We start from the raw sequence: 11,653 nt of genomic DNA on the forward strand, positions 1-11,653 counted from the left end.
GCCTTCCGGAGACCAGGAGCAACGGGGATGAAGCCGGGTCAAAGGAATGTCTATTGATTGTCCAAAAGTGGAACCAATGGTCTGTGCCACATAAATTTGTATCAAAGAGGGTTTTTTAAAGCCCTGTTTCCCCGTTTAATCTTATGAACTATTTTATTGGGAAAGCGAGGAGAAGGAATCGATTTTGAAGCACTAGTAATTAAAAAATCTTTTTCTGGGTCCTTGCCGCATTTTTTCCAATAAGTTGGTAGTCTTTTTCTTCTTGACTTGTAGGTGTCTCTATTTGTATGTCTTTAATTCCACCCCCCTTTTCTCCCTTTACTTGAGCATTTCCATGAGATTCCCATGTGTCGCACTCCCCACCCTCTTTAGAAACAGCCTATGCCCTGTCTCCCTCTGGCTACAGCTCAAACACAGCAAAGCGTTAAAGCAAAGACGCCTGTGAAACATTATCCTCCCGCCTCCTCATCGGATGGGTCCCCTAAGGTTGCAGTAAGGGTGTTGGCTGGGGCTGAGGAGGTTGGACAAGTGGTGCTCAGCAGCTCGTTCATTTGCATTCTTTTTTATTGAAGCCTAGTCGGTTTACAACGATGTATCAATTTCAGGTGTACAGCACAATGTTTCAGTCATACATGCACATACATATGTTTATTTTCATGTTCTTTTTCATCACAGGTTACCGCAAGATATTGAATATAGTTCCCTGTGCTGTACAGTATGAACTTGTTTATTTATTTTGTATATTGTAGTTGGTATTTACGAATCTCGAACTCCCAATTAATCCCTTCCCACTCCCTTTACCCTCTGGTAACCATAAGTTTGTTCTCTATGTCCAACATTACTCTTAACTTTCATGATATTCTGTGATATGTTGAATAGCCCTGAATAATTCCCACCAACTGAGTTTCTCTGCAGAGACACGTTTCTCTCTGCTCAGGGCCGAGGCAGCCCAACCCTCAAGCAAAAGTGAGCTTTATTGATGTTTCTTTACTGCCCTCTTGTGGTCATTCTTCATATTGCTGCAGTTCTAAGTAAAAAATGGAATTCATTTTGTATTGACAGAAAAAAAAGTAATTACAGTGCTAAATACAGTACTTTAAGCAGCGTTTGTTAGGAGTAGTGGAAGATACACATTTGTGTAACTTGCCTCTGTAGAGTTTAGTCTTTCTGTAGAAGAAAGGCACTCAGCCCAGAAGTGTATTCTATTATGTGGCAGTGGGTGGTGAGGCACAGAGCTGGAGCACAGGTCTGACTACTCCTACACTTACCACCCTCACCACCACCACAACCACCACCACCGCCACCACTACCAGCCACCACCTCTATCACTACTACCCACAGCACCACCACCATCACTGTCACTCCCACCACGACCACTACCATAATCACTGCCAACACCACCCAAAGGTTGAAGCTGTCAGACCATGTGCACTTTTGAAATGGAAGTTAACAGAATCAACAGCAATGGGACAGATTAGCTAGAAAGCCTAATATTTGTACAGAGCTTTTCATTTTGCAAAGAGCTTTCACAAATACTCTTATTGAAACCCTGCAATAGCCTCAAGAGATGAAGTCCTGCTACCATCCTTTTATTTACTTTGCTCTTGAAATTTTTAATACAGAAAAGTGCAAAAGGTGATACAACAAACACCCACATATGTGTCACCCAGAATTCTTAAATGCTAATATTTTGTCACATATGCTTTAGATTTTTTACTTTCAAAAAGGAAAAAGCAATAGCCCAAGATAAAATGGAAGCCCCCTCTTGGCCCCTCCCCAGCCCCATTTCCCACCCTCCATTTCCAGGGGTAACCATTTTTAACACCTTCGGGTGTATCCAATGGGTGTTTTTGTAATTGTAGTATATACATTTATAGTATATTTAACACACACACAAATATGTGTGTTTCCTTAAGCTATGCAGAATATTATTTTCTGTGTGTTTTAGTGATATGTAAGTGGCATCACGTTTTCCAACTTTTTTTTTTCACTCAACAGTATGTTTTCAATACCATTTCCTGTGGCTGCATGGGGAGTCATTCCATTTATTTCTAACCATCTTAAAGTATTCCCACATATAAATGCACTGCATTTTGTTGATCTGTTCTCCCACTGACGGACATTTGGTTTCCAGCCAATGTTTTATCACCACACACAATGCTGCAATGAACATCATTATACACGTCCCTTAATATCACGTTTTGTCACAAATGAGGACGCTGAGGCTCCAAGGGGAGAGACCGTGTGATTTGCTCACCCTCCCACAGCTCCCAGGTGGCAGAATCAGGACTTGATTGCCACCAAACCCTTCTGCACTCCAGGCACCTTCTGTGCATGTTCCAGAGGAGGCTAGAGTATGATCAATAGCTGGGGAGGGGGGTCCCTAATTCAAGCTATAAAATATATCTAATCTTCACAAAACAGTGGTCTGGAAAAAATAAATTTATTTTTTTAAAAACAGCATAGATTAAAAGAATTGGACCAATATCAACTGTTATGGGCCAAATTACATCTCCCTAAAATTCCTATTTACGTCTTAACCTCTAATACCTCAGCATGCAGCTCTATTTGCAGATAAGGCCTTTAAAGATGTAATTAAGTTGAGGTTATTGACGTGGATCCAATATGACCAGAGTCCCTGTAAGAAGAGGATATTTGGACACCTGCACAGAGGAAGGACCACGTGAAGACACATCTAAAGATGCAGAGAGAGAGAGGCCTCAGAAGGAGCCAATCCTGCTAACACTTTGATCTCCGACTTCCAGCCTCCAAAACTATGGGAAAATAAACCTGTTGTTTGCACCACCCAGTCTGTGGTATTTGTCACAGCAGCTCTAGCAAACTAATACACCTTGCAGGAGAGAGCAGCTAAAGCGGGTACTTTGGATTCCAGCCAGTCAAGCTTGGTAACAGTCAGGCGTGGTCCTCCAGGGTCTACCACAGCCCGGATGGAATACCTAACAGAGCTCGCCGGCCCCCTGCTTTGATGCAGGCTCCCAGGACAGCTTCCGGTGATCACTTTTCATACCCGGATACACAGAAATTTGGAGCATGATAAGAGGGCTAAGTATTTCAGGTACTGGCAATGTCTGTGTCCCTTGATTTTATAAGCCAATCAAGTCACTCCAGTAGGTAGAGTCTTCATGTGATCCACCCAGAGTAATCATGCGTTTGCCGCCGGCTCTCTCAAGGTTCAAGAAGCCCCTAAGGTCCAGCTGCTAAGCCAGCCTGTGGGGCCCCATCTTTCTTTTTGACATTTTCACATCCGCCTGCTAGAGCTGCAGCAATTCAGGGAAGGGGAAATATCCAACCCAGGTGTGACGGTTAATTTCATGTGTCAGCTTGCCTGGACCGACACCTGGATAGCTGGTAAGACATTGTTTCTGGGTGTGTCTGTGAGGGTGTCTCTGGAAGAGACTAGCAATTGAATAAGGAGACGGAATAAAGAAGATTGTCTACCAGGAAGTGGGCACCATCCAGTCCACAGAGCGCCTAAACAGAACAAGGTAGAGGAACTTGCTTTCCCCAACTGAGCTGGGACGTCCAGCTTCTCCTGACCTAGGACATCGCACAGCTCGCTCTTCCTAAAATCAAATTCTTTGGTCTTATTGGTTCTTCTTCTCTGGAAAATTGTGACTAATACACCAGGTCTAGAAGAAATGTCCCCCCTCACTGGCAGCAGAATCACAAAGGCCAGACTCAGCTCCAGCCCGCAGCCCCGCACCAGCTGCCACCCCTCCTTATCCCTCACCGATTATTCCTGATCAAAAGTGTTCTCCATTCATCTTACTGATGTGCACTGAGGATGCTTCCATATCTTGGCGATTATAAATAATGTTGCTGTTAATAGCAGGGTGTGTGTCTTTTTGAAGTAATTCTTGTTTTGTGGCTGGCTTTATTCCTTTGATAACTATGTAAGTTTAAAAAGCTAAAGCTCTAAAGGTTCTTAGAAACAATGAATAGTACATATCTGTAAATTTAAAAATATGTGCAGTATATCATGCATATGTATTTACATGAAGTATATTGTATATTATATATATTATATATTGTGCAGTCAAATTGTAACAATGCTACCTAATAAAACTGAAAAATGAAAAAAAAAGTTTTCATCAGGGACAAATTTTACTAATCTTATTAACTTATTTTTCAAGGCCTCTTGAGGTAATCAAATAGCTTTTCTCACTTTATACTTCCTAGCTCTACGGCCTTGGGACAAGTTGAATAAATTCTCTGTGCCTCAGTTTTCCTCATCTATAAAATGGGGATATTAGTAATTCCTGTGTCATAGAGCTGCTCTGAGAGTTGACTGAAATGATCATCCAGTGCTTTTGTTCTTGAATGACAAGTTAGTTTAAAATCGTCTTTGGTCTGCACTCTCTTTACCTGAGTTCTTTGTAGACACTACTTGCTGTCTTATTGCAGTAAATGTTACCAAAAGTTGAAGATCACATGATTTCTTCCTTTTGTAGGTTACTTGTTTTTTTGTCTCTGTCTTTTTCATGTCACATAGGTGTTGATAGTTTCTTTACCTTTTTTCAAAGCTCAGTAACTTCACCAGGATGTGTCTGTGTTAATCATTCCACTTTAATTTTTCCTGAAATGCAAGGTACCCTTTTAAACTGAGGATTTAGCTCTTCCTTTATTTTTATTAAAAGCTTTCTTTTTCATGTCGTTAGATTTGTTGTTGTGGTCCTATTTTCTTCAGGGACACCAATTATGTGCATGAGGGATACCCTTTGTTGTACAAATCTCTCAGCTTCTCCCTAATAACTCCCAGCTCTTTGTTCTTTTTCCGTTTTATTTTGGACACCTGTCTCAAGCCTTCTTTTGATTTCAGCACTTCCTGTTCTCTTTTTGGCATCCTCCAATTGACTGTCTCTTTTGTAATGTGGTTTTTTTTTTTTAACCTCTTCCACATATTCCCTGAGATTTGGCAGCTCTTTTTTCATATCTTTTGTTGTGTTATAACCTCTTTTATAATTCCTTGTCACCCTCTTCTGAAGTCTTAGTGCCTTTTTTTAAAGACTATGAGGGGGAACATATTTGTTTGCATCACACTGAAATTTATTCTTTGCATGTCTTCTATTTGTTACTTTGCTCTCATTTCTGGTCCTGGTTTGTCACTCCTCTTGTCATGGGGGTCATGAATTTGCTGAAGAATTATCCTGGAGAAGTCGGGGCAGTGGGGAGCTTAGAGCTGGGCACCTCCAGGTGCTTTTTTCATCAGCTCTCCTGGGCACGTGCTGAGAACAGGCTTCTGCTCAGCCATCTTCAAGGTGATCAAGAAGACGGCAGTTTTCAGTGCTGCCCCGCCAGCCACAGGCCTTTCGGGGGGAAGATTTGGTGTCAACAAAGCCTCAGAGCTGATTGCCCCCGACACACACACCCTTCCTCCACCTGTCACATCTCTTGCCCACCTGTCTGACGAGACTCCCCTCCGACCCCACCTCCGCTGCCACTCTGAGGTGAGGAATAGAGTAGGAGTTGCCCCGCCACTCACACTTGGCTCTGAGATGCTAACATTCCGAGCGCTGCTGCTCAGCTATTCAGGATAATACCTCCTTCTTTTAGAAAAGTCTTAACCCTCTGGAACTGCTCTAGGCGTCTCCCTCCTTTTGGTTCAAGTATCACCGTATTTGACAGCTGCTCCACGTGGTTAACGATCTGGGATTGTGTCTTTTCCCTGGTTTCAGTGATTTAAATTCTATTTACTCTTATTTGCTTGGGTTAATCTCAGGGAACCAGGGGTCGGGTGGGGAGGGGAGATCTTCTTTTTTATATCAGAAGTCCAAGATAATTATTTTATAGAGTTACTATTAAGCTATTATTTCTATTAAGAATTTACTACGAGGATGTTCCTGATTTATGGTAATCACATCAAACCACAAATGCTTAGAGGGGTGTATTTTCTCTGATTTCTCATAGGTTATGAGTGCATACAAATTACCCAGTTTGGTTTTAACTCCAGTCATGTTTGAAGGAAAAGCTGCCTGAGAACCACGCTGTTTTACCTCATTTGAAGATGTTCTGTTGTTGTTCAAGGGCCCTCTCACGCTGATTCTCAAGCTCATGACGGTTTTCAACACAGGGCTGTGTGGGCCTCAGGAACCAGGAGTCCATACTGAGCAAAGTCAGCTGAGATGAAACTTGTCTCCTATGGTCAAACACTGAACTGAAAAACACAAACTGGAAGAAAGGAAATAGCATAAAACTGTGTCGGAATCCAGGATTATAATGGCCCGGTAGTTTGGAGGGTATAAAAAGCATATGTCTAGAGTCACCATAAGCTAAAGATGGTTGATTTCCACATAACCCAAAAGTTCCAACTCGTACCACCCACAAGTTTCCCAGAGAGCTGGGAGGGACTCACCACCGCCCGCCCGTCACTGCCGCCAGAGCTAGAAAAACAGGTTCTCCCCAGATCTGTTCATTCCCCTGTGTTAGATTGCGCTTGCTTGTGAGTTTGGCCAAGAATGTTCTACCTGCGTTCTTACAATAATACTGATTCTTGTAATCATTTGCCTTGAATTCTATTTTGTCAGATGCTGTAATATTACCTAAATTTACATTTTTATTTTCAGCTTTTGCGTGTCTTTTAGGTATGCCTCTTTTTTTAATTTTCTTTTTTCCTTTGTTTTTCTTTTTTTCTTTTTTCTTTTTGCTAGGTATGCCTCTTAAAGAAAATACATTATTGGTTCTTTTATTTCTATCTAATCTGAGAGCCTTTCCCATCTAATTGATTACATTTATTGGAATCATTCTTTTATTAGAAATATACATGGGTTTTTCTATCTTTCCCCCCTATTTTCATTTACTGGGCTGTCTTTTTTTGCTTCCTTTCAGTTCTTCCTTGGATGGGTCAAGTTTTCTTCTACCAATTTCAAAATTATGTTTTCTAGCTTTGTTTTTATGGTGGGTGCTTTTAACTTAAGGCCCAAACTCATAACTACTCACCTCTGTGGATTTCTTAAACTCATCAGTATCTTTTCCCAAATGAGATGAGAACTTTCAGTGCACCCTCCGGCCCTGTGGCCTCTCTGCTTGCATCTGTAAACTCTGCGGACCTTGTTCAGGACAGTAATTCTTGGTTGGCATGTGTGTATTTCCTTCCCTCCTTTTCTCTGACCCTAGATTTTTCAGACAACAGTAAACACCAGTTCTCGCCCGTCTGACAGCTGCCTGCCTCCTCTCCCCTGCCTCCCCTGTGCTCCTGTGAGCCTGAGATGTTCAGTGGGCTTTCGTGTTTACGATTCGGCTACAAGTGTCTACATCCAGGGGTGATTTTACTCTTGCCTTTTCTGATTTAAAAACGTACCTCACTTTCTTCCTACACGCAGTGTTGCTGTTGAGAAATCTAATTTCAGTCTGATTGGCAGGGGATTCGCCCTTCCTCTCCCGAGGCATTCGAGGCATTCGGAATCTTCCCTTTGCCTCTGGTTTTCTCACCCATCATTGTCATTATGCGTCCGTGCGGGGGTTTACCTGTCAATCCCCAAACCTGTTTGTCCCTCTGGGAGAACTTTTGCTCTGAGATTTTCCATCTTTCTTTAGTTCTGAGAGGTTCATTTTTATCATTTCTCTAAATATATTTTCTCCACCTGTTATTCATCTCTTACCACCTCTGCTTTCACCATTTCCATTTCTCTCAGCTTTTAAAAAATATGTTCTCCTTTCTCTCCTGCTGCTTCCTAGGAGGGCCTTTCATACAGATCAGCTCTGTTTCATGCGTCTGTCTGCTCTGGGGTCGTCTTTTTTTATATTTCTCATACATAATGTTTCCATTTGGTTTTTTATTACAGCTTCTTGTTACAGCAAAGTATAATTCAAATGTCCTCTTTTAGAGTGTGTTTGTCATGTTACTTAAAAATTGGGGTCCACATGTTCCAACAGTTTTGCTTCAAATGGTATGTGCTGGCCAGGGTGTTGTATCTCTTTCATGGTATCCTCAGCGGTCTGGTTATTTCGACCCTGGGGTCTGGGGATGTGTATTGACAAGGGCTAAAGGCCAGGTCCTAGCTGGTATCTCTCCAGAGACTCTAAGGAGAGGGGAGGGAGGGAGCCCCAGGGTGAAGAATCACAACGGAGAAGCTCATTTGCTAATGCTTCGCAGCTTTGTTCAAAGTTCACTTTAAACTCTCAAGACAGAACAGCACTGGAATGAGAGAGCAGCCTTGGTTTTTAATCCACCTCCCATGGGTCTCAGAGAGGGGAGGACAGGGGAGAGTAGAGGCCCTGGGGCAGGTGGCCATCAGCTGCTCACCACTCTGCCGCAGGGCCTGCCCCGCACAGCTACCTGCAGCCTGGGCTGCTGCCACTGGAACCGCGGCAGAGGGGGTGGCCCTGGTAGTCTCAAGGCCAATGCGCAGGATAGGCCGGCACAGAACGTGGAAGTTTTTCCTCTAACTTCACTTCTGGGTGCTGGCTGGGCGCCACCGCCCCCTCCCACCCCTCTCCATGCACGCTGTGCCAGTGGTGTGCGTGTGTGAGGTCCTCAGATGCAGGCGTCCCCCTTGCTTCTGGAGCTTCTTTAGGTTGGATTTGTTGGGTGGCCACCTTGCCAGGCCACCTCCCTGAAGGTGACATGGGATCTTTGTATACTTACCCTTTCCTCCCAGCATACACACACACACACACACACACGCACACACACTCCACTATTGTGCAGCCTCTAGCTGCTTGTCCGTCCACCAAGTGCAGTACAAACCCGACACATTCTTGAGATCGTTGGCTCAAAAGAGCAGATAAACCAAAGGCCATGTCCCAGGAGCTACCCCAGGCTTCGGACCTGCCTGAGGACAAGTCTTACTAAGATGAGTTGCCTTGCATGAGGAACAGGGGACTAGATAAATTCTAGCTGATATTTTAATTGCCTGTATATATGACATCATAAATGAAAATGAGACTGTGGCTTTTAATAGTTTCACAATTTAAAAGCTCAGCACAAATATATTGTCTTCTTGAAAGCAAAGTGTGTGAGAAGCCAGCTCACAGTCAGAAGGCTGCCTGGTGATCCGAGAGGCGAAGCCACGGCTCTTTCTTCGTGTATCACACAAGCCACCCGGCCCACGTGCGCCTTTCTTTTTGCCGTGGACACTATCGGCAGGAAGGGTGACTTGTTACCACCGCTGCTGAGTCCCATTCAGGGAAGTAACACATTTTGACTGGCGTTCAAGGGAGAGCTGGAGCCACGTCAGCGTCACCTGCCGTGAACAGGACAGTCTCCGACACTTCGTTATCGCCTGGGATTCACGCCTACCTATTTGTTTCTACAGCTGAGGTTTCTTACAGAACCCCACTGGCCCCCAACACATAGAATCTTCTTGGAAAAAGATACGCTTGCTGGCTGGGTACTGTCACCCTAACTAACCCCAAGGAAGCAACCGTCCTCTATTTTGAAAGGCTTATTTAGGATAAGCGAAACGGGCCATCCCTCCCATGAGCACAAACTCCACGAGAAGCAAATAAAAGCCGTCGAACTGTCAGTCCCGACAGGGAACAGCAGGAAGGCCTGACCGTAAGTTCTCGAGGATGGGTGTAAGTGTTCAGACCCCTCAGGTGCCACTGCATCTGGTTTACTCACTAGCGTTTGGTTGGTGCGTGTGAGTAAGAAGAGCAGGAAATTGGCATTTGTTTTAGACCAGTGTTGCGCTGGGGACCTTCATGTATGTGATCAAACAGCAGGGCTCGAGGAAATCCCTGAGTGCACACATCTCCAGGCTTAAGGACCCACCTTTAAACTGGGAGAACATCCAGCCTTCTCCCAGAGCCACCTCCCCAGGGGTGGTCACACGTATTCACAGCTTTGTTCTAATCCTCCTCGCTTTCTAGAATCTGCAACAACTGACTTCTTTCCCTCCTTCTTTTCTACTTTAAGTTGAGAGTTTAATGGAGGGGCTGTTGACAAAGGCTGGGCAGGGTTAAGGGCAAGTGAAGGCTCAAGGTGGTGCCCCAAGACCAGCAAGACAGAGGCTGAGGGAAGAGCCTTTACGGCGTCAGGAGATGGAGCAGCTGGTCTTGTTAATTAAACAGGAAGTCACTGCCACACCCCAGGCGGTGTGACCGTTCAGCAGCCCCTTTTGAAGCTGCAGAAAAACAGTTCTGCATTTCTGGACAGCCCTCCAGGTCTCTAGGCTTCCATTCTCCTTGAACTACATTGCAACTCTGTATAAACATGTCCATTCAGTAGCGTCAAGACCTCAAATTCGAATCAAGTCTTCTGGGGATGGGGTGAATCCCAGTGCTGCTCACCAATGACACACAAGCCCCACAGCCTTGCCCAGGCAAAATACCCCTTATGCCCGTTTTACGGATGAGGAAACTAAGGCTCAGGGAACTTCAGTGCTTTGCCCAGGAGGACATAACTAGTACATGGCAGACTCGGATTCAAATCCAGAAGGATCAGTCCCAGCCCAGTTCTCCTTCTCAAGTGCCAAGCCACGGTGCCAAGGACAAAGTCTCCCTAGGGAATCTGCATGCAAAGTGAAGCAGTGCCCCCCATTTCTCTTTCTTGAACACCCTTTAAGAGGACTTAAGAAGCTATGAGAGCCTCGTCAAGCCTTTTCAGCTGACAGCTAGAATTTTTCATTATAAAATTAAAAGTTACAACAGATGTTTTCTGGCATATCACCCCTAAATACACGACCTGAAATTTTCCATCCTTCCCTCTCCTTCAGACTTCCATTTCCCCTCCCGAATGGAATTATATCCTTTTATGCTTGAAATTCTTACACTGAATATTCTATTGTATTTCTTTATAAAAAAAAAAAGTGATTATACATCGAAATTTTAAAACTTGTTTCATGTCCTGTAAGTGTAAAAGCTCTGAGTGTTAAGCATTTCTCCTGGACTGGGGAGTTATTACAATTGTTATTAGCATATAACTGATCATAAATATAAACATTTGATAAATAGTAAACATGAAAAATAAACTTCACTGTGAACATTATCTCCTAATTCAATGAATGGGGCAGGGCTTTACCCCCTCCCCAATCAGATCACACATTTATGGATGAATGATTACAGGAGTATGTAAATCAAATAGGAGTCACCAGCAATTCTTTTATTGTTTGTTTTTTCAAGGCTGTAAGCCCAGAACATCATTCCCGTAAGAAAGCAGATGACGGGAGGAGCTTCAGCAGAGCAACATCCCTCAATTCTCTGAACAACTTCTCAGCACTTGCTAAACTCTCAGTCCAGGTTGGTGGTTCTCTTGGTCGGCGGAGGTGGGGGGTCAGGGGAGAAGATGTTTGTGAAGAGCAGACAGGGGGCTTCTAAGAGGCAACAGTCACGCTCTGTTGCTTAACCCAGAGAGCGGTACCTAAGGATGTGCTGTGTTGTTTTTAACCATACTCCACACATATTTCCTAAATCATCTTTTGTAGACACTTGGTACTTAATTTTCAGAGAGAAAAAATACCATATGAACAGGTAAGCAGGGTTTATCTTTCAAACAAGTGAAGTAAGGCTTATGGAGTTGCTTTCTAGTGGGATTATTTTGTGTCCTACAGTGCTTTATTAACACTTGCCAGATAGCTCAGGATTTCAGATTTCTTGATAGATTTTTTCAGGGTAGGTATCATATCTTCCCTCAACACCTACTGTACAGACACTTGATCCATAGGCATTAATTTCTTACTGATGGGCAAGGCTG

The sequence above is a fragment of the Camelus bactrianus genome, chromosome 27 (genome assembly GCF_048773025.1).
Source record: "Camelus bactrianus isolate YW-2024 breed Bactrian camel chromosome 27, ASM4877302v1, whole genome shotgun sequence".
Lineage (NCBI taxonomy): Eukaryota > Metazoa > Chordata > Mammalia > Artiodactyla > Camelidae > Camelus > Camelus bactrianus.